At 38.7% G+C, this 23,796-nt stretch overlaps 1 long non-coding RNA gene and 1 pseudogene across 1 annotated transcript; one reads left to right on the forward strand and one right to left on the reverse strand.

Annotated features, from left to right (window-relative positions):
- Window positions 1–10,430: 10,430 nt before the first annotated feature.
- Window positions 10,431–11,583, reverse strand: LOC121376957 (annotated as a pseudogene).
- Window positions 11,584–11,663: 80 nt separating this feature from the next.
- Window positions 11,664–16,714, forward strand: LOC121376753. Its single transcript, XR_005958519.1, has 2 exons — window positions 11,664–11,909; window positions 16,588–16,714. It is a non-coding gene; the product is annotated as an uncharacterized LOC121376753 (long non-coding RNA).
- Window positions 16,715–23,796: the final 7,082 nt, after the last annotated feature.

Below are 23,796 nucleotides of genomic sequence, written 5' to 3' on the forward strand. Positions count from 1 at the left end.
AGTGCTTTTATTCAAACTATTGAATTGTTTTCAGTTATTTGTACTATGTTTATGACAGTGAATCTTAAAACATTGAATGTTTTCAGTTATTTGTACTATGTTTATGACAGTGAATCTTAAAACATTGAATGTTTTCAGCCGAGTGAATGATTGTTCTGGAAATAATAAAACAAAAAACAATACAGTTTGGATGGTCTGTTTGTTTTGAAAAGGAAAGGAAAGGAATGTTTGTTTAACAATGTCTCAGCACATTTAAAACTATGGCTATTAAATTTTAGTGTTTTAAGGACCGTTAAAATATTACGTAGTGCTGGACGGGGTGAGTGGGTGTATATCTAAACATTTTGTAATGTTACAGGAGGTGGGTGGGTGTACTAAACTGTTATGTAACTCACTTTTTTAATTCTAAATTTTATTTATTTATTTTCATAAAAACTTTATCAAGTACGGCGACAGTGTTTTTTGGTGTTTTTTTAACGTATGTAATTATAGCTAGATGTAAACTCTCGATAATGATTATACATTGAGTTGAAATGCATATCTGGGATTTCTCAAATCGCAAAACAGTATATTAAAATTATATCACATCTGTAGCAAAGGCTGTGGTATGTACTATCCTGTCTGTGGGATGGTGCATATAAAAGATCCCTTGCTGCTAATCGGAAAGAGTAGCCCATTACTGGCAGCAGTGAGTTTACACCAAACAGTTGTAATTTATAATGTGCTGAGGTGTCTTTAAACTGTATTCCATTTTTTCTATTCTGCTCCTACCCCAGCTTTGTTTCTTCTTCTTTTTTTTGTTGTTGCAAGAATAGACAATTATTTTGTTTTTGTTATACAAGTGACTCTTTAGTTTTTACTTAAGACAGATTTTACTTGACATTTTTATTCTTGGAACAACAAATTAAAGGGATCCTTTATTGTGTCAGAATTGTGTCAGAAATGATAATTAATGTTCCTGTCTCGAGTCGGGCCCCCAATCTTATCAGAGGCCCAACTTGGGATGGGCATGTTCGAAACACCAGTGGTACATGAGCATCTTAAACTAGTTACCTGACCTGACCTGATAATTAATGAATCGATGTGCTCTACTACATGTGTAGTGTCATTTAAAATGAAGTAAAGGTAGGTAGGTGACTAGTTTTACGTGCTCCTATACCACAGGGGTTTCGAACTTGCCTATCCCGAGTCTGACCTCCGATATAATTGGGGGCCTGATTCTGAGGGAAAATGAAGTAAAACAAACTTCTTTTTCCTTTTTTTTTTCTTTTTTTTTGGTGGGCTATCTACAAAATGTACAAGGGGACATTCAGGGCAAGTGTACCAAACTTTAATTATTTTGAAGATTTTTGCCACTTACCTGTGAGGTAGCATATACATGTATGTAACTATTTTTAAAGAAAATTTGATTTGTTACCATAAATACATATAGCAAGCGTTGGCGAATTACTTAATAATATTTTACTCATTTTCCAGACATGTCAGGAATACTCTTGTGAATTGGGACCAAAGTTTGTCATAATGAATTCCAAAAGCAAACAATATTTGATATGGAACATAATCTCCTGCGTAAAATATAAGGTTGAAAATGGTACATACTTTCTTTTAAATTATTTTGATGCTTATATCCAATTAAGGTTCAAGCATGCTGTCTTGGGCACACACCTCAGTTATCTGGGCTGTCTGATCAGGACAGTGGGTTAGTTGTTAGTGAGAGAGAAGAGGGTGTAATGGTCTTAAACCTAGCTATTGAGTTGTTAAAACACACTCTGGGTTGGAGACGGTACCGGGCTGCGTACCATGTACCTACCAGCCTTAGTCCAATGGCCTAAAAAAATGGTACATCCCACAAGGAATCTTTTATATGCACTTTCCCACAAATAGGACCACATGTATACCACGACCTTTGGTATACCAGTTGTTGGGCATTGGGTGGGAGAGGAAAAAAAAAACCCATCAAGAGGATGGATCCACCAAGGGGGTTTGATCTTGTGACCAATTGTACCTCATGCGAGCATTCTACCACTCCCTTACGGAAATAACCTATACAAACTTATAAGTGGAATGTACTTTACTTATACGCCACTTATAAGTTACCTATATATTGGTATAAGTGAAGTATCAGTGTGTATAAGTGAAAAAAATGGTTAATTGATACTTCACTGATACTCCACATATATTTCACCTATAAGTGGTTTATCAGTGGTATAAGTGAACTGGAATTAGATATTTTTTTTGTTGTTTCTACAAGTGAAATATTAGTTTGGAGATAGTCCTTTTGCAAAGGAAATGATGTGTTCCAAATGAACGGGGAAAAAACTAAGTCCAAAACATTTTCATGGTTATTTAAAAAAAATTCATAACTTCTCACAGGATTTATCAAATTCATTGGGAAAAGTGGCTAAACAACCAAACATACATGTAGCAGATTTAGATAGTATTTACGATAATTTAAAAAAAAAAAAAAAAAAAAAAAATATATATATATATTGATACACATGGTTATATATGATTAAAACAAGATCAGCTTGTAATTATCCCATACTACCTCCTCACTTTCAATAGACTCCCCCACCCTGACACACCTGTCATAATAAAGATCTGTAAAAAGTAGCTGATGGGGGGGGGGGGGGAGGTGATCCCCATCACAATGTTTATCATCACAGTATGGTTTTATTTTAGGGGGTGGGGGGCTACAAATTAATATTACAGGGTAGGGCTCACGCTCACATCTCATATATATATATATATATATATATATATATATATATATATATATATATATATATTGCTGCTAAATAATAATATAATTATAATTTCAATTAAATAATAAAATAAATAATTTAAAAAAAATAAAGTCAATAAAACTTGTTTTTAAAAAATATCATAATTATTGTTAATTTGTTGTTATTATAATAATACAGACACACACATACATATGGCAGTTGCTGTCGGTGCTGTTGTTCCAGCTAGCCATGCTGTATTCATGCTGTATCGTCTCGCACCCACCCACCACCACCTTTTTTTTTTAGCAGATTGTGTAAATAGGCACAAAAACCAAATTAAAATGAATTGATATTACTATAACAGATTGTGCTCCCCCCCCCCCCCCCCCCCCCTCCTTTCAGGTATCATTACTTTTGGTCTACTATTATTTATTAAGATTGATTTTGTTTTTGTTTTTTTAATCTGAATTTTCACACACAAAATAATAAAAATGTTAGTTTTTTTGTTAAATCACAAGGAAGAAAAATAAAGTAAGCTGGTGTATCACTCCCATCCCTGGTCCTCACAAATCCATTTATAGAAACTACAATCCATAGGCAAGAATTTTTTTTTTTTTTTTTGGGGGGGGGGGGGGTGCGAATTCTTCGTGATGGGATCATCACAATTTTTTTTTTTTAAATACCCACACCTTTAGGTAACGTTATCTATATTCGCTAGAAAAATATGAGCTTTTAAAAAAAAAATGGTGATTCCATACGCACTAATTATTATTATTATTATAAGTCTGTGTCGTCTTAAAAGACGAACGAAGGTTAAAAGCGATAATATGATTGGTCGGTTCCTGAACAGTCATACCTGGGGTTTGATTGGCTTAGAGATAACAACAGGAAAAAACGCGCCATTTGCAGTTTGCCAAAATAAATTTAATAATAAATAATGACAAAACATTGTGTATTTTGCACTATGAATTAGATTTGAGATCATTTTGATTGAGCAGAAACAATCACAGTTTATTACCGAATACTTGGCTATGGCGGAAAATGAAGAACTTCGGTCAAGTTTCGGATGTCCTACTATTTTCCAATCTAATTAAAATTAGCTCCACTATTACATGTGGATCTAACACCAGCCAGTTGGAGCTCATGTCCACCAATCAAAACCTTACTTGCAGCTGCCAGTTGAAAATGTTTAGAAAAATCGAATTATCTGAGGGAACGACATGTTACGTGTTTACGAATGCCTTAAAACATGTTTTATTTTATAAATAAATTAATTGTAATGAAACTGAAGACTGATTACGTTTGGGTTTTTTTTTTTTATAAATAAATAATTTTTAATATAAAATTGAAGACTGATAACCCACCCCGTACGTATTGGTATGGTTCGCTGTAATGCGGCCACTAAAATAGACTGCCCGATATTTTTAGAATATGCTCCCAAATAAAGTTTATAAAGGCGACAAAGGATTGGCAATAGATTTTTTTTTTTTCAGCTGCACAGTTGCATTCCAATATTCTCAACGATGAAGACGGATAGTCCTTGTTCTCTCGATCTGCCCTCCCACCTGGGGGGAACTGATGAAGACGTATGGAATGCTGTTGGAGTATCGAGTCTCGTACACCGGGTCACGGGCAACCGTGACCTTGGTGTACGGAGACCGGATTCAAAAGAAAAGAAGATGGAGGAAGAGGAGACGGTGCCAGCGGCGGCGCTCAAAAACCGGTGGCTAAACCGCCGGCGGCGACTCCTTCTGTTCGACCGCCGAACACCGCTCACCCGAGCAAGAAGACAAGAGCAGAAGAGGTTCCGCGCCGGATGTTGCAGTCTATGCCAACGGAAGAGCTGGAGACGGAGTTCGACACGGAAATCTGCGTAACCCGTTAAACCGGCCACCTGCACCAATTCCTACGGAAGCGCTTTCACTTGTCGCCGATTATACTGGCGACACCCGTTGAGGCGCAGGCCCGGAAGGTGGCCGTTGTGACCACTCCCCCGAGTGCCATACCAGCCAAGCCGAGCCGCCCGTCTCAACCGCCGGAGACAACGAACAACAGTGGAGCAGTGGTCACTGCAGGCCAGCCGTCTCCCCCAGCGTTACCAAAAATGGTTAAGAACAACATTCGGATGAACGTCTTCATCAGCAGACCCAAGCCCTTTCCTACAACCCATTGCCAGACAATCCAGACGAGGGGGAGTTCGCGGTAATCGAATCAAGCGCGGGAGGGACACGACGCAGTTTGCGTCACCATCTATATTCACCAAGGGTGCTATTCTTGGAGATGGACAACCCGACACTACATCGTGTTCTTAAAACCATCGCGGGGACTCATTACCGTTTCACCAAGGAGTTAGCAGACTCCGACTACCGGCAGTTCCTCCCGCAGCAGATGATTCAATCCCCCTAGACGCCAACCTCCTTTCCTCCGTGAGTAACCTCCTTTTTGGGTAGTTAGACTTTAAATGTTTTGGAATGCAGTTCAAAATTTTTATGTTTATTTTTTTATAAATAGTCTAACGCATAATGTTTTGGCGCCCGTTCAATTGCTCAAAATCACCTTAAAAACTTTTCGGCCGAGCAGTCTTAACCATTTTTGGCTAAAATTTTAGAGTCCAGACATGTATCGGTATGCAGTACTCTTTGTAGACTTAGGTAAAAAACAGGCTTCACCGAGGAATCGAAATTCAGCCAATCAGAACACGGCTCCCACTCGGTGTTACTTCTTGTTTATGAAGTGTCTGCTAGTCGGTCCGCGCTTACTAAATGGCTTTTTTCCAAATTCCGCCCACTTCAAACTTACCCCCCCCCCCCCCCTGCTCCGGAGTCAGTCACTGGCGAAGTCAGAGGCTAATTCCGCAGTGGGCGTGCCTGAACCTTCGTGGATAGGGGCACGTAAATATAGTTACCCATACCCATAAATTATTATTTACAGACGAAATGTTACCTGGACATTGGGGACTACGCAGTGTTGTTAGCAATCCGATTAAAATTAGTTCTACTGGTCTAAATAAGGCATTCGTAATTCACATGAAACATATGGTATACCCTCAGGATAATTCGGAATGTTTTCAAATTATTTTTAAATCACTGGCAGGATTCTGCAAGTAAGGTTTCGATTGGTGGACATGAGCTCCAACTGGCTGGTGTTAGATCCACATGTAATAGTGGAGCTAATTTTAATTAGAGTGACTATTTTCGTCACGTTTAGAAGGGGAAAAAAGGTAAACATGATTTTACTATTTTCTTACTTATTCTAGACACCTTTAATATATAAGTTGACATCTTTAACTGTATTTGTTCTAATATTATGTGATGCTTGATGACAATCGAACGAATGTAACGTGTTCTACATGGTGCAACTGTAACAGACCAGTGGAAAGTCTATTATTGTCTGTAATGAAATAGACTAGTGGAAAGTCTGGGTTATTTTTACTGGCTGCAATGCATTTCATTATGTGCATTATACGGTCGCACGTGCAATGCGAGGGCAGTGATCTCCAGCCAATGGGAGATGGCTGCACTGCAGTGAGAGACAAATAAAAGCGGTTAGCGACGAGTGTTTGGGGTCTTCCGCTGGGAACGTGATTTGGTCGGTAGGTAAAAGAGTATGAGTAAACGTTAGGTTAATTGGTGCTTGGGGTGGTCGTAATTGACTGTAGTTGTTATTTAATATATTCGACAGTGAACACTGCGATTATATGTTATGTTTTGTGTTTTGATAATTATGTACTAAATATTATTTCAATTGGTGTTTGTGTTTTATTACATGTAGTAATTACGGCATCCGGATGAATTTCGAATCTGCGTGGATGAGCACCCGTGAGGGAGCCTCCATCTCCTGTCAACATTCACTTGTTGAGGGTTGAGGGGAGATTAACGCTCACTCGTGGCCGTTCCGCCCTCGTTGATGTCTTATTATTGTTCTAGATTTAGGACGGTTACACACCATTATGATTGGGTCACGACACAGAAAATTTCCAAAATGGCCGATCAATGCATATCTTTCGGGGTCAATTTAAATACACACAGATCACGTTGACATCATAAATAATACATTTAAATGCAAAATAAATATTTTAACATGCCAAATTGATGCATTTATTACAGAAAAAAAATGTTATTTCACCGATGGGTACAGATTTTTACAACGATAGTAATGCTTTTTTGGGGCGATTTAGGTCACATGACCAGTTTCACGTACCGATAGGTCAGCAGTCTTTGTTTACAAATTAATTTAGTTTTAATTTGTTTAAAGTATCACAAGTAGCAGTCATTTTTCATTTTACTTAGTAATATATATATTGTTTTTGGGTACCATATGTTTCGTCCCCAAACCAGTTCGCCCCCAGTCAGTTCACCCCCAACTATTAAGAGGGTTCGCTCCCTCCCCTAATATTATGTTAGGTGATAAAAATGATTTTGGCTTTAAGTAATTGGTTGTTTGGCAAGTCTTCCTTATCCCCCCCCCCCAACAAATTTTAAAAATTGTTAGAATTAATGTAAGGTTAGAGATAGTTGTTGATATTTTTTCTAAGCTTATAAAACATTTTGTTTTATAGTTTTAAGCAACATAACGTGTATATTTCATAATCCTTTCTGGTGATCGGGCTTGGGCTCGCAACGTCATGCATTCATATTTTTTTCGTAAATACAAAATTAATTATTTGAAAGTAAAATTTGGTTTGGGCTACAATAAACCTCAATTGTTTAGGGTACCAGACGTTTCGCGCCCCCCCCCCTCCCCCCAAGCCAGTTCGCCCCCAAATCGGATGTCGGTTCAGTTAAAGGGACACGCCCTAGTTACGACTAATTGTTAACATTACAGCGTTGTTTTTCGCTATAAACCCATTTTTTCACAAACAAAATTGCACTTTACTTCACATTTCCATTCACCTGAAGTGCTTTTTAGCAATCCTGCTAATCCAGATGTTTGTAAAACCATGAAATGCATTTTTTTTATTTCTTAACAGGCGTGCACTCGAGAGAAAAAAACGTTAAGCAAGCTTGCGAGGTCCAATCTATTTTAGAGCGATATCTTCCTGTGTAAACATCACGGACGTTGGTATAACACGTGACCGTTATAATTTTTGGTTCGGTTTGTTTTCTCGTGCACGCTTCGCGCAATCAACATCCGATTTGTTGTCGTTTGCTTGTTCATTTGTGAGATTTTTCTTCAGTTCGTGAACATTTTCAGTAACAATAAAGTTCAGACAAGTGTCTCAATACAAAACGTTACAAACCCTTAAAACAAAACCAATAATTTTGCTAAGTCTTACGATATCTGGAGAGGGGATACAACCAGACAGAACAGTTGGAACATGTCCAGGAGAGGTGAAACGAACGCACCCCAAGTCTGTGCGCACTCTGTGAAATTTGTCGTGACGTAGGCATTGTTGTTCGAGCGACATCTACAGGTGACATTGTTGTGCTTCGAGCGACATCTACAGGTGACATCAGAATACTAACTTTCAAAATTATTTCAAGCAATTGGGACATGGGGATTCCCATGGTATTTATCGATATAAAACCTGCTTTTTCACTCCATTTGATAAAAAACGTGATCTAAGTCTGTTACAGGTTTGTAGATTAACCAAATTATAATTTATTTTCGCTGGATGGAACTAGGGTGTGCGGCTTTAATATAAGGTTAGAGATAGTTATTGATCTTGTTTCCGGTCACCCGACCGACCCTAAATTTTGCCACCGACCCTGAATTTTTTTTTCCTGCTGGGGTGGGGTGGGGTGGGGGGAAGCGCACAGTTGTGGTCGCGGATCGACAAAGCAGACAGTACTCAAGTAGGATAACTCTTGCACGTCGGTGTGTTAAATGGAGGTTGAGGGGTGTGTGTGCGTGGGGGGCAGCAGCGATGGTTTTTATACACCCCCACCCCACTTTTCGGCACCTTACGCCGTGCCTTGAACCCAGAACCCAATCACTGGCGTTGTTAGAGACTGGACCCAGACCAGACATGCCTGGACGTTGAATGGATATGAGCATAACTAATTTATTTGAAATTGGAATCATGTATACACACACGTATAAAATTAATATATAAACCATCGATGCTGCTACAAAGTATCCCCTTCCCCACTTCCTACGCCAGTTATGTAGTTAGGCCTATCAACTGCTGAGCATGGATAATAATTAAACAGTTCACATTTATTTCAGTGTTTCAGTTAATTGGGAATAAATTAATTTGGGCGATTTTAGCATGGGTCCGTTCAATAGGCTAATAAAAAATAAAACTAAAGTCCGTCCCACAGGGAACGCCTTAGCCTGAGTACTCTGACTGTAAGAGAGCTAGACGGAGAGCTAGACGGACATTTGAACATAAACACGCTCATCATTTATGTCTAAATGTCCGTCTAGCTCTCTTACATACAGTCGGAGTACTCGGGCTAGGAACGTCTTTTTTATTACTATGAAATTTACTACAAGTTATTCATTTCTAAGCCGATTGATTTGTAAATTGCACACAAAATTAGTATTTTGTTATTTCCAATACAAGTTGGGACAAATCTGAAGTTTTTGTGCAAACATCTATTGATCAACTTGGACAAATTTGTGCAGTCACCCTCTGACAAAACTGGACAAAGCTGTGAAGTTTCTGTGCAGTCATCTACTGACGTTTATTGGTGAAAGGAATTGTTTTTGAACTTTTAGTTTTTTGCTGTCTTTTGAAAATGGCATGTGAAAACTTAAAACTGACATTAAAACGCAACACACAAATATGGGCATGAGGCATTTATTGCTTCAAATAAACTACAAGTATACACTAATTACAACAATAAAAATATTAAGAAAACAATTCATCTGATATTCCTCTTTCCACCACAACAATGTACATGTATTACTAATATATAATTGAATTCCTACTTCTTTGCATTAATTTGCATTAATTGTTATAATTAACTACTAAATGGTAAGAAATTTATATATAAAGGTGTGGGTGGGATGGATAAAAATTTAAGCAGGTACTTTAAGCGTCAGTACCGCAAGCGTTTGCATACTTATTACGACTGGCATGGTACCAAGCATGACGGCAGGCTCGAATACTCGCTTGTTGCCGCCACTGCTAGTGGGCCATCAGCGAGCTGTGGGTGTGGCTGTTCCCATGCCATCAAGCAGCCCATGTGTGTGCGCGTTTTAATCCTGACATTATCTGCGCTAAGCCAACGCTTGACAGTGAAATTGTTTTTATTTTTCTCTGGCTGCAAAGAGTAAACTAAGATTTTTCAGACAGCTTGCCTTCATGTCTTTAATCTTGAGACTGAGTTTTCTCTGGCAAACACATTTAACGTAGGGTAACCTTTTAACTAAAAAAAAGATAAAAAAAATAAAATACCTACCCTACTTTTTTTTGCTGCCATGTTACCTGAAACAAACTTCTATTTTTTTTGGCCTAATGAGGTCATACAAAGACCTGGAACAGCTACACAATCAAAGGTATGAATTTAAAAAATGGTATTGGCAAACTTTGGCATAAAGTGATTAAGGAACCTTGTTAATGACATTTTTAAACTGTACCATAAGATTACAAATGGTAACTCATGAGATCAAAAAAGGTTTTGATCAAATTATCTTAAGACTTCAATACCTTCGTGGAATAGCTGAGTGGCCAAGATCTCTCCCGTGACTATTGTTTGGCAGGATACGCTGCAAAACTGCGGCTTGAACTTTTTGATCCCATTCCCATTCATCAGATTTTCATCATCTGTCCTTGGACTGCTATTGCTCTTGTTGCTGCGTGGACTGTCGCTGATCAGACTGGTTCATGTAGTAGCGCTCCGCCACCATAAATCATCAATTGCTTTACCAAATATTGTCCAGTCTATGAAGACATGCTCATGCTTGCCAAGATCAATGATTCCCCACAGTTTGGCAACATGATAAATCTTACCCTTACGACCAGACAAATTAGGACGGCCTGCCGTCTGTGGGCGACTGCCAGTGATGATGACATTCAAACGAGTGTTTTTAATAGGAGATATCAACCCATCATCCGACACCAAGAACAAGTTGAGTGAGCACGAAAAACTTTTCCAATTCAGCTTTTCCGTATCCTATGGTATTGCAAAGACTTTCTGGAGCCTGGCTGAAATGAGTGCACAAGACATTAACTTTCATGTCACCTTTCTTCTCAATGATGCTCTTAATAAACATGACAGCTTTGTACTCATTAGCTGTCATAGTGACAGGACCTGGCTTGGAACTCGAACTGAATGGTGTCTTTACTGCCGCTTGGGTCTTGTAACTGTCTGACACGTCCAGAGACTTTGGCCTCCTCTTCAATTTAGGGGTGTGCTGATTAGGCAGCAGAAGAAAGTTCTGACTTGCAGATGTAATTTTCAAATCTTTAATTGGCTCTTGAGTTGGGATTCACAGCATTGAACGTGACATTATCCTTCAGACTGACCATATCATGTTTGATGTCAAAAAATTAACGGATGACAAAGAAGCCATTCCAGAAATTTATTCCTCGGTCCAACACATTCGCGGATTGCTTGCGATGCCTGCGACAGGGGTGGCCAGCCAGACTGGCAACTGGCATGGTGGTCTCGCCTTTCTTGATCATCTGGTTGCGAAAGTACTGTACGGCCTCGGTCTCCACTGACACATCGGAGGTGCTTGTCCTCGAAGCTGGGCTGCTTTCTCAAGTCCTCCTCGAGAGCAGTTCCATCATTCAAACTCGCAAGGTTTCCATTGACAGTGAACAGTGAAGGACATTTCATGGACTTATTTCCATGTGTATATATAAAAAAAAAGTATATAAAAATATATGTATATAAAAAAAAAAGTATATAAAAATATATGTACAAATATATATGTACAAGTTTAGGTGTAAAAAAAATACACATTTTGCTAACAACCCTGTTTTCCAGATCCGTCTACATGGAAAACAAGAGTGTTTCTTTAACGACACCACTACTAGTCTAGGGTACATTGATTAAAATATTAATCATTGGCTATTTGATGTCAAACATTCATCAAGGTAATTATAACATACTACTAAATACTGTAGGCCTATAGAGGAAAATATATCGTATTATCGTAACTCCAGTCATCTCATACATTGTAGGTTTATGTTCCCAAAACAACGTGCGATCTCAACAAAACATCAAGGATTTCTGATACCACATGCAGACTACTACAAGTCATTGCGGTTTTTTTTCGCATGCAAAGGTGAAGGTCATTTAAAGAAGACGTGGTACAATTTTCGTTGTTGGCTACTGCTTAGGCCTAGTACCCAGAATTTGTTAATATACACGGGCGTAGCCTGTAGGAAGATGCCAAAAAGTGGGTTGGGTGGGTGCACACACGTATAAAATTAATATCGATGCTGCTACAAAGTACCCCCTTCCCCGCTTCCTACGCTAGTGATGTAGATAGGCCTATCAACTGCTGAGCCAACGCTGGACAGTGAAATTGTTTTTATTCTGGCTGCAAAGAGTAAACTTAAGATTTTTCAGACAGCTTGCCTTCATGTCTTTCATCTTGAGACGGAGTTTTTCTCTGGCAAACACATTTAAGGGTAGGGAACTTTTCTTTGAACTAAAAAGAAAAAAAAAAAAAAAAAAAAAATGTCTGACCTACCTACCCTACTTTTTTTGGCCATGTTACCTGAAACTTTTTTTTTTTTTTTTTTGACCTAAGATTATAAAACATTTTGTTTTATAATTTTAAGCAACATAACATGTATATTTCATAATCCTTTCTTGTGATCAGGCTTGGGCTCGCAACGTCATGCATTCATATTTTTTTCGTACATACAAAATTATTTTGAAAGTAAAATTTGGTTTGGGCTACAATAAACCTCAATTGTTTAGGGTACAGACGTTTCGCCCCCAAGCCAGTTCGCCCCAAAATCGGATGTCAGTTTGCCCTCACATTCTTAACCAGTTCGCCCCCACAAAGGTACCTGTTCACCCCCATAAAGATTTACATTAATTAATTAAACTGGTGACTGGTGTTTTATGTCAAATGTGCCCGGACTGACTCGGGATCCAACCAAATCGTGGAAAGACAATCCCTCCCCTCTAAGAAGAAAAAACCCCACGCACACGGTTTAACATGCCTCTAAAGAAACAATACAGTAATTGTTTAAAAAGTAACAAATAATTGGGATTTGACAAATAGTTGGGGGCGAACTGACAAATAGTTGGGGGCGAACTGACAAATAGTTGGGGGCGAACAAGCAAACAGTTGGGGGCGCTGGTACATGGGGCGAACAAGTCAAACTGGGGGCAAAACGTCGTGGATTCATTGTCTATACAAAAAGTAAGTTTGTTTTGTTTAAAGACACCACTAGAGCACATTGACATCCAATAGCCAATGATTAATAAATCAAACAGATAATTTTGACATAATTTGAGAGGGAACCTGCTAAAAATTAATTAGTAGCAATGTATTTTTATCTATGCACTATGCACCATCCCACAACAGGATAGCACTTACCAAGATGAAATACCATACAAAATCATGCAATAATTGCCGATCGATGCATACTTATTGTTTGAGAATATATATAAAATTTAAATATTTATACCATTATATTTTGTGTTGCTTGTTTACTCTCAATTCACTTCACCCCCAACTGTCGGTATGGATGCCCCCAAATATTTACAACACATCTTTGGTTGCATTTTGTATTTATATTATCAAAATTGTTTCATATTACTTTGACTGGGGTGTGGTATCAAGCCTTTTCGCCACATGCCAGTTAATTTCTTTTCAAAATGCTTGTATTCTCTTTTGAAAAAAAACTAACTCTTGACATAGGAAAATTCTTGGATAGGATATTGTCATACCTGGATTGGGTTTGCACGAGGATGAAATGGACATTTACTTTGATTACAAGAAACAGTTATATACATGGGTGTGGGGGTGTGGGTGATGGGTGTGGGGGTGTGGTTGTATGATATACATGGGTGTGGGGGTGTGGGTGTATGGTGTATTGTATATATTGTATAATTTTATATAATTCTGGTCATCATATTATGGAAATTATTTGTGACTGGTATGTATACTACTCAAAAGAATTTAAGGGTCAAAAATTTATAACCAAATAAGTTTCAGAGTGTATTAGATTGATGATGTAAACTACACCAAAAATTTAATTTATTGTTCCATATTTACAAAAAACCACAAATAAACGTCACTGTATACAAGAAAGTCACATGATATGCTGTCAAAGTTGAAGGTTGTCAAACATGGATTTTACACATTAGAACATTCGTTTAATAGTGTGTGAATCCACCCCTGGCGCGAATACACTCGACACATCGTTGCCTCATGCTGTTGATCAGACGTCTGAAGAACTCTTGGGGAATGACCTGCCACTCTGCCATAAGAAGTTGACCAAGATCATGAAGGTTGGCCGGAGGGGCATGGTTATCCCGAACTCTCCTGCCTAATTCGTCCCAGGCGTGCTCTATTGGGGCCAAGTCAGGCGAATATGCTGGCCAATCCATCCTGGCGATACCTTGTCTGAGAAAGTCCGTTACCACCCTGGCGCGGTGGGGTCTGGCATTGTCATCCTGGAGAACCAACGGCCGGATAATCTCATTCAGATAGCGGATTCCATTCAGATTGCCAATCCACCACATAAAGGGGGGTCCTGTGGTGGATAGAGATGCCACCCCACACCATGACGCTGCCACCACCGAACCGGTGACGTTGTCTAACGTTAACGTCGGCGAAGTGCTCCCAGGACGTCTGTAGACACGAACCCAACCGTCGTTGAACTGGAGACTAAACCTGGACTCATCAGTGAACATCACTCGACCCCACTGAACACGTTGCCACCGCAGATGAAGTGTGCACCAGTGACGTCTGGCCGTTCTGTGATTTGGTAGGAGTGGTGGTCGAACAGCCTGGCAACGGCAGCGTAGATTATTGGCTCTCGGACGATTGCGTATGGTTTGATCAGACACTCGAGTTCCAGTCGCAGTCCGCAGATTGTCACGTAATTGGCGTGCAGTGGTTGTTCGTTGACGTAGAGCCATATTGGTGATGTAGCGGTCCTCTCTATTTGTAGTGCTTCAGGGTCTTCCCGAACGTGGACGATTTCGAACAGAATTCGTTGCTTGGTACCGTTGCCACAGTCGGCCAACGACACTCTGACTGACACCAAGTCTCAGAGCAACATTTCTTTGCGTATTGCCATCCTGAAGCCAAGCAATAGCCCTTCCTCGATCTTCGATTGTCAGTTGAAGTCGTACCATTGTCGAATTTGGAGTGTGCACCGTACACGAACGCAAGCTCCAATTATACGGAAATTCAGCATTGGGAACATGGAATACACGTGCAAAGCGTGCAAATGAAGCGCTTTGTGAAAAAGCAAGTTATGGGCACTTAGCAGACCTTTCGCTTTCGCCCTAATTTACGTGCAAATGTAAGCATGTTTTCGCCATTAGAACTAGTCGACAGTGTTAATGACAGTGGATTTTAATTCATTTATGGGTTGCTTAGACCCACTTTCGTCAAAATGGAACAATACCATGCGTGACATTATGGTCTAGCTAATATAATTGACATTCAGAAAATAATGTCGAAAATATCGTCTGACCCTTAAATTCTTTTGAGTAGTATATTTAGCAAACAATAATCTGTTTTAAGATGCATGACTTATGCATAAGAAGTGGTCGTTCAATGTCACAAGCCATTATACATAATTATTCAAAAATGTTTGATTATACCAGATCACTTTGAAATTAACTTTAACATGTGTTATCAGGTTAGTAGGAAATGCAATCTCTGCATGACAGTTGGTTGGTAATTTTTAAAACATCTATTTCAGGATAATAACTTTTACACTTTCCTTAACATTAGAATTTTTTTTTTTTTTTTTCAATTCTTCCTTGTCCTCCCATATTGAGTGAGCATCTTGAATTAAACATTTTAATAATAAAAAAAAGTAAACTGGAAGTTACTATTTGAACAGCATTTGACATCACCATGTATGGTCACTTACAAGCATGCAGGGATTTTTCTCGTTCTAACCAGTGCACCACAACTGGACAAAGACTGTGGTATTTGCTTTCCTGTCTGTGGTAAAGTGCATATAAAAGACCCCTTGCTGCATTAGAAAAACTGTAGCAGGTTTTCTCTGATGACTAAGAGTCAGAATTACCAAATGTTTGATATCCAATAGCCGATGATTGATTAATCATTAATTAAGCAAAGAAACCTGCTACAATTTCCCATTAGTAGCAAGGGATCTTTTATATGCACTATACCACAGACAGGATAGCACATACCACAGCCTTCGATATACCAGTCGTGGTGCACTGGCTGGAACAAGAAAAGCCCTAAGGGCCCATCGACAGGGATCAATCATGGGTCAACCGTGCATCAATCGAGCGCTTTACCCCTATAGCTTGAAAGGAGTTGCATGCAGTTCTATGATGTACATGTAGTATACATGTACAAACATGTAGACAAATGCATGTATATTTTTATTTTATTTTTAATTTCATTATTTCCCCCCCAGTCCAACACCCTTTATCTTTTCGTAATAGTTTATATTTTGTAGGCCTGAAAATTGGTACAGATTCTTTAGATTCAAATATATATCATGTATTTTATTTGATTTCTTCATAATTAAAATTAAAGGTCAACATTGAATATTTCAAAGTCTGTTTTATCCTTGATTTGATTGATACCAGGTAAAGTAAACTTGAAAATTAACTGAAAATTTGTTTTCTCTTGGAAGTTTTGATTCCCCACACCTGAAACTTGGTAGGCTATGATTCTCTAGGGTAGTCTTTTTAAAACTAACAGAAAGAACTAAATGTTTACATTAATAATAAACAATAGCTAATTACATAGCAGATCTATCCATACTACATTTGTTTTTCAGAATCCCATCTGAATGTTGGATGACATATCAAGATGACACTGAACATGACATAACTGAGGAAAATGGATGTGAGATAATCCATGTGAGATAATCCAATCTAACAGTTGGAAATAAATATATGTATTTATAAAATATTTGTTTGCATATACTGTTCAGATATATTAGTGAGTCGGAATGAAACATCACTTTGTTTAAGACTATTGTGCTTAAATTTTTATGTTTTGTGGACAGCTAGTTTACAGAGGGTGTGTAAGCAGTGGCATTAATACAGCAATTGCCCGAGAATATTGAAATTTGGCCTCAAAGGACAGATTGCTACCTATTTTCATTTGTTTAATGATTAGTTCATCACCGACTACTGGATGTAAAAAATTAAATTTAATTAATTCTGACCCATAGTCTTCAGAGGAAGCTCTCTACATGTTTCAAAAGCAGCAAGTCATCTTTCATATAATCTTTCCTTGGGACAGGACAGAACATACCACTGCCTTTGATAGATATTCACTTATACAGCAGTATCTCTCGAATATCGGTGAATCACTTGTATTTCACTAATTATACTTCACTTATACAGTGTTTTTTGTAAAATATTGGTGAAATATTGGTGAATCACTTGTATTTCACTTATACAGTAATGTTATGTAAATATCGGTGAATCACTTATACTTCACTTATATTTCACCTACACAACAGTTTCTGTTAAATATTAGTGAATCACTTATACCTCACTTATATTTCACTTACACAGCAGTTTCTGTTACACTTATACTTCACTTATAAGTCACACTTATACTTCACTTATAAGTCACTTATATGTGAAGTATAAGTCACTTATATATATCTAACACTTGTTAAATATAAGCGAATGACTTACACTTCACTTTATATATATATATATATATATATATATATATATATAAAGACTTCACCTATATGTCACATATACTTTGTATAAGTGATACCTCATTTGCATACAAAACCCTAATCGTTTACTTATAACTCACTTATACTTAATACTCCTTATACTTGTTAATACAACTTATACTTCACTTATAAGTGAAAAATATAAGTCATTTCAGTAAGGGCTGAGCCATTGCTCACCATTTTGATAGAAAAGGAAATGTTTTATTTAATGATGTACTCAACCCATTTTATTTTTGGTTATATGGCATCATACATATGGACCGGCGTCGTGGTAGGCCATCGGTCTACAGGCTGGTAGGTACTGGGTTCGGATCCCAGTCGAGGCATGGGATTTTTAATCCAGATACCGACTCCAAACCCTGAGTGAGTGCTCCGCAAGGCTCGATGGGTAGGTGTAAACCACTTGCACCGACCAGTGATCCATAACTGGTTCAACAAAGGCCATGGTTTGTGCTATCCTGCCTGTGGGAAGCGCAAATAAAAGATCCCTTGCTGCTAATCGGAAGAGTAGCCCATGTAGTGGCGACAGCGGGTTTCCTCTCAAAATATGTGTGGTCCTTAACCATATGTCTGACGCCATATAACCGTAAATAAAATGTGTTGAGTTCGTCGTTAAATAAAACATTTCTTTCTTTCATGCATATGGTTAAGGACCACACAGATATTGAGAGAGAAAACCCACTCGCCACTTCATGAGCTACTCTTTTTCAATTAGCAGCAAGGGATCTTTTATATGCGTCATCCCACAGAAAGGGTAGTACATACCACAGCCTTTGATACACCAGTCGTGGTGCACTGGCTGCCTCACAAACGAGTCGTACTACAGACGTGATATAATTTTAATATACTGTTTTGCGATTTGAGAAAGCCCAAATATGCATTTCAACTCGATGTATAATCATTATCGAGAGTTTACATCTAGCTATAATTACATACGTTAAAAAAACACCAAAAACCATAAATAAAGAAATAGCCCAATGAGTCCACCAACGGGGATCGATCCCAGACTGACTGCATTGATAGAAAAGACTTTAAGGACACTATCAGCCCTACAAGACTTGAATTCTGTTTGTTCCTTCAATAAACTTTAACTAATATTTAGCTTTTTCCTGTTTTTTGAAACACCATGTTACTGAAAGAGTTTGACCCATACCCCTCTATATCAAAGTCTCTAAGACTAACCCTAAGCCCAACCTTAAGGTTGGACTATACCAATTAAAATCCCATAGGCGACCATGTTAACGTTTGTGTTTAAAAACACTATGCAATATATCGACCAAACTATGACCCATAAATATCGGTACCACAACCCCTACCTCAAAAGTATAACTGCAGAAAATGGTACCTTTCATGGCTCATTTTCGGTATAACCAGATGTTCCTACAACACCCCTAGTTTCGCACAAAATTGGAGTACTTTTTTTTTTTTTTTTTACAGGTACTCTATACATGTTCGAAGCACAAGGCTACTTGACACAGTGGTACTACATCAAATAAAATTGCATACATTTTTTGCCCAGATGAAACTAATTTTTTTTACAACCAACACTCACATTTATAACCAATCACAGGACTTGTGGTGTTAAGTTCTCTATCAAAAGTTTGGTGCACCTCGAACTTCGACCCAGCCAGAAATTAATTGGTTTAGTGCAACCTTAAAACTAACCCTAACCATTGAAAGGGGTACTGGTCGAACTCGTGCCCATCTTACCATAACATGTTTTAAATATTAGTATTATTCAAATAAATGTTTTGTTTCCTGCCCTGGACGGAGCAGCCGGTAAAATTCGACACCTGCGCCCATGACAGATGTGTGCTACAACAGCTTGTTCTGAATGTGCATGTTAAAACGTGACCGGTCACCAAATACGTTTGGAATGATCTTTGGCCAAATTATTTCAAATTTCATTTGGCCATTAGAAAAAATAAATTTATTATATGTACAAAATTATTTTAAACAAAAATCGATATTGAGATACATAAACTACAAAACATTACAATGCATTGGTTATAGAGATATTCAGATTCTGAGCAAGAAAATGTAATAAATTGTCATTTTATTAAGGTAAAAATTACTACAAACTCAGGATAGTCCCTTTAAAAAAAACCCAAAAACACACACACCCCAACTATTTTTTATATTTTGTATCTATCCTGTTCCAGGAATTATCTTGCCCTTGTTATTGCGCAGCAGGCAACTTGATAAAAAGAAATAATGTGATATTATACATTTTCATCCTTCACAAGATCTATCGAAGTGAAAACTGACGGTGTTTAATGAGTTAGTTATGAAGATGTCATTGTTGGATGGCTTCTTTGAAGTAGATACGTGAAGGTGCCTGGTACATTTTATATTTGAAAATAGACCTATCAGTTTAAATGAAAAGAATATTTTGTTAACGACACCTCGGTACATTTGAAACTGTTTATCTGATCTCTGATAATTTGAAGAGTAATTCTCTATAGCTGGAAATGCACACAGAACCCACCTTGGTAACTGGACTAATACAACAAATAAAGCAGTGTAGGTCAGCTTCTGTCTCTGTCTCTCACATTCTCATATAATTTCTCTGTCCCTCTTCCTCCCTCTGTCATACACCCCCCCCCACCCATTCTATTTTTCTCGTACATAGGCTCCCTCTGCCCCCCCCCTCTTCCTCTGCCATACACTATCCCTCTGTCTTACTCCTCTATCTCTCTCTATCCTCTCTCTCTATCTCTCTCTCTCTCTCTCTCTCTCTCTCTCTCTCTCTCTCTCTCTCTCTCTCTCTCTCTCTCTCTCTCTCTCTCTCACTCTCACTCTCACTCTCTCTCTCACTCTCTCACTCTCTCTCTCTCTCTCATACACACCATATAACCGTATCCTTATATAGGACACCAACAACCATGGTTCTAAATATGTGAGGTGTTGATAAACCAGTATTCCTATTTTCATTTTTCTTGCATACTTCCCATCATAAAATAAGTTCTTTTACACTGAACAATGGAACCTCCCCTCCCCACCCCTGTATTTTTCTTCATCAGTATCTTATCATCAGCTGTTGGTTTTCCTCACTAATAAACTTCATGCTTGAGTGATCTATTGAGGTGGACATATTATTAGGTTATAGTTCGGCCTTTTAGTGTTCACAGTATCTGGTTTCTGATTTAACCTGCAATTTAAAAGAAGGGATGCTGTTCTCATTTATCAACTATTTTTTATAAGTGGAAATTTTTTTTAACTTTGTTTTCTTTAGCTATAGGTTTCATCTCCATCCTGTCTGTCTGTCCGTCCATCCACATACTTTTCTGGATGTCTTTTTTTTCACAGATCAAGTGACTTTTATGGCAATTTACCAATTTTAGTTATGACAGAGTTATGGCCCTTGAACTTAGACATGAACATTTATTTTCTAGACGTTTTTTTTTTGCAATGCCTCAAGATATCAAGCTAACATTTTGTGTATAGCTTTGTCATGCACTGTTATAGATCAAGTTTGACTTCCATGGCAATTTACCCATTTTTCAGTTATGTCCCTTGAATTTAAGAGATACAAAAATTTGTTGGGCCCTGTAGGTCTCAGAACTCTCAGAATCATTTTGTTTTTCAATTTAAAGGCATTCACTGGTATACGCATGCACACATGTGCACACATTTTTTTGATGAGTGGGGAAAAAAATTAAGTTTTTCAATTTAAAAGCATACACACACCTCATTAAAATAATAGTCAGTTGTGTTTAAAAGCACACATACACGCATGCACACACACACACACATACACACAAATATATTAATAATAGTCGATTGATATCTTAAAAAAACATTTTGTTTGATGACGCCAGCAGAGCACTTTTATTTATTACTCATCGTCTGTTAGACGTAGAGAGGAAACCTGTTTCATTTTTTTCATTTGTAACAAGGGATCTTTTATATGAACCATTTTACAGACAGGAAAGCACATACCACAGCCTTTGATATACAAGTCATGGCTGGAAAGAGAAATAGCCCAATGGGCCCACTGAAAGGGAGGGGGGGGGTTGGACACACATGTAAAGCAGAGGGGGATGAGGTGGAGAAAGAGTGGAAGAGAGAAAAAGGGAGAAATAAATGGAGTGGGAGAGAGGTGGGGGGGGGAGGGAGAGATGGAGAGGAGGAGAGATAAAAAGAAGAGTGAGGGGGAGATGGAGGGAGGAGGAAGAACAAAACATGGAGAGAAATCCACTACTGTCACACAGGCTACTCTTAAAACCCCAGGAGTTTTCAATAAACAGGATGACACATACCTCATCCAGAGTCATTTAATTTATCAGTTTTTGGCGGGGTTTTTGTGAAACACCACAAACATTTAACAGAGACAAAGACATTTTTGTTTTGTTTTTTTGAACATTAAAAACATGGATGATGATGAGATGAATGGTGAAGTCACAGTATTTCCATTTCTGTGTGGAACTACTTGACAGGGCCGTACTCTACGCTTTGTTGTCAGTTGAGCTATCTCGGTATCACCCGCGCCCGGGGTATACGGAACCTGCAGTGCATGCTGGGTCATCATCATCCGCTATGTGGGGTCACACACTCAGGAGTCACACCTGTGAAGTGAGTGAAACACTGTGTATGTGGCCTTACACCAACCCATTCAGCCTAGTGGTGCACTCACTCTGGGTTGGAGCCGGTATTGGCATGAAAAATCCCCCAATTCCTCAGGTGGGATACGAACCCAGTACCTACCAGCCTCGAGTCCAATGGCATAACCACTACACCTCCGAGGCTGGTTAATTTACCAGCATTGGTTGTGGCTATATTTTACTGTTGTACAACAGAGATCCATTATATAACAATAATACCTTGGTTTGTAGCAGTAGTGTTATTATAACAAATGGTTCACCGACACAGATCTAAATCGGCTTTGAGTACCGAAGTCAAAAGTTCAAAGAATGTCACTACAGTTATTCTTATACCACTGTTAGAAAGTGTATGGAAATTAGACTGTAAGCAGTTAAGTTTCTTTTCTTTAACGACACCACTAGAGCACATTGATTTATTAATCATTGGCTATCGGATGTCGGTACATTTGGTAATTCTGACACATAGTCAGCAGAGGAAACACCTCTACATTTTCTTAATGCAGGAAGGGATCTTTTATATTCAATTTCCTACAGACAGGAAAGCACATACCAAGGCCTTTGACCAGTTGTGGTGCTCTGGTTGGAACGAGAAAAAATCCAATCAGTTGAATGAATCCACAAAAGGTGGTTCAATCCTGCGATGCAAGCACCTCAAGTGGGCATTCAACCGACTGAGCTACATGTAAATCTCGCCCCTGACTGTAAGCAAGCACAGGTATGCAGTGAAAAGACAGTTGACTCTAGAACACTTGCAGGGCGAAATGTAGCACAGTGGTAAAGTGCTTGCTCAATGCACGGTTTGTCTGGGATCGAAAGAAAGAAAGAAGTGTTTTATTTAACGACGCACTCAACACATTTTATTTACGGTTATATGGCGTCAGACATATGGTTAAGGACCACACAGATTTTTTTTTAGAGGAAACCCGCTGTCGCCACATAGGCTACTCTTTTTACGACAGGCAGCAAGGGATCTTTTATTTGTGCTTCCAACAGGCAGGATAGCACAAACCATGGCCTTTGTTGAACCAGTTATGGATCACTGGTCGGTGCAAGTGGTTTACACCTACCCATTGAGCCTTGCGGAGCACTCACTCAGGGTTTGGAGTCGATATCTGGATTAAAAATTCCATGCCTCGACTGGGATCCGAACCCAGTACCTACCAGCCTGTAGACCGATGGCCTGCCACGACACCACCGAGGCCGGTGTGTCTGGGATCGATGCCCGTCAGTGGGGCCATTGGGCTATTTCTCAATCCAGCCAGTGCACCACAACTGGTATGTCAAAGACCATGGTATGTACCACCTTGTCTGTGGGATGGTGCATATAAAAGATCCCTTGCTGCTAATTTAAATAGAATAACCCATGAAGTGGCGACAGTGGGTTTCCTCTCTCAATATCTGTGTAGTGTCCTTAACCAAATGTTTCATGCCATATAACCGTAAATAAAATGTGTTGAGTGCATTGTAAAATAAAACATTTCTTTCTTAAACACTTGCGAAACTGGTGGGGGGGGGGGGGGGCATGGGGGCAATACCCCCTCCCAATCACACCTCTTTCCCTACCCACACCATATATATTTTCTCATAAACAGTGTGGTTGCCCACCCCACCCCAATATAAAATTCTGTCCTGTTAACACAGGTGGTCACTGAACAAAGAGTTGACTTACTAGCTAGGTTTC

This window comes from Gigantopelta aegis, chromosome 7, assembly GCF_016097555.1.
Source record: "Gigantopelta aegis isolate Gae_Host chromosome 7, Gae_host_genome, whole genome shotgun sequence".
In the NCBI taxonomy this organism is placed as follows: domain Eukaryota; kingdom Metazoa; phylum Mollusca; class Gastropoda; order Neomphalida; family Peltospiridae; genus Gigantopelta; species Gigantopelta aegis.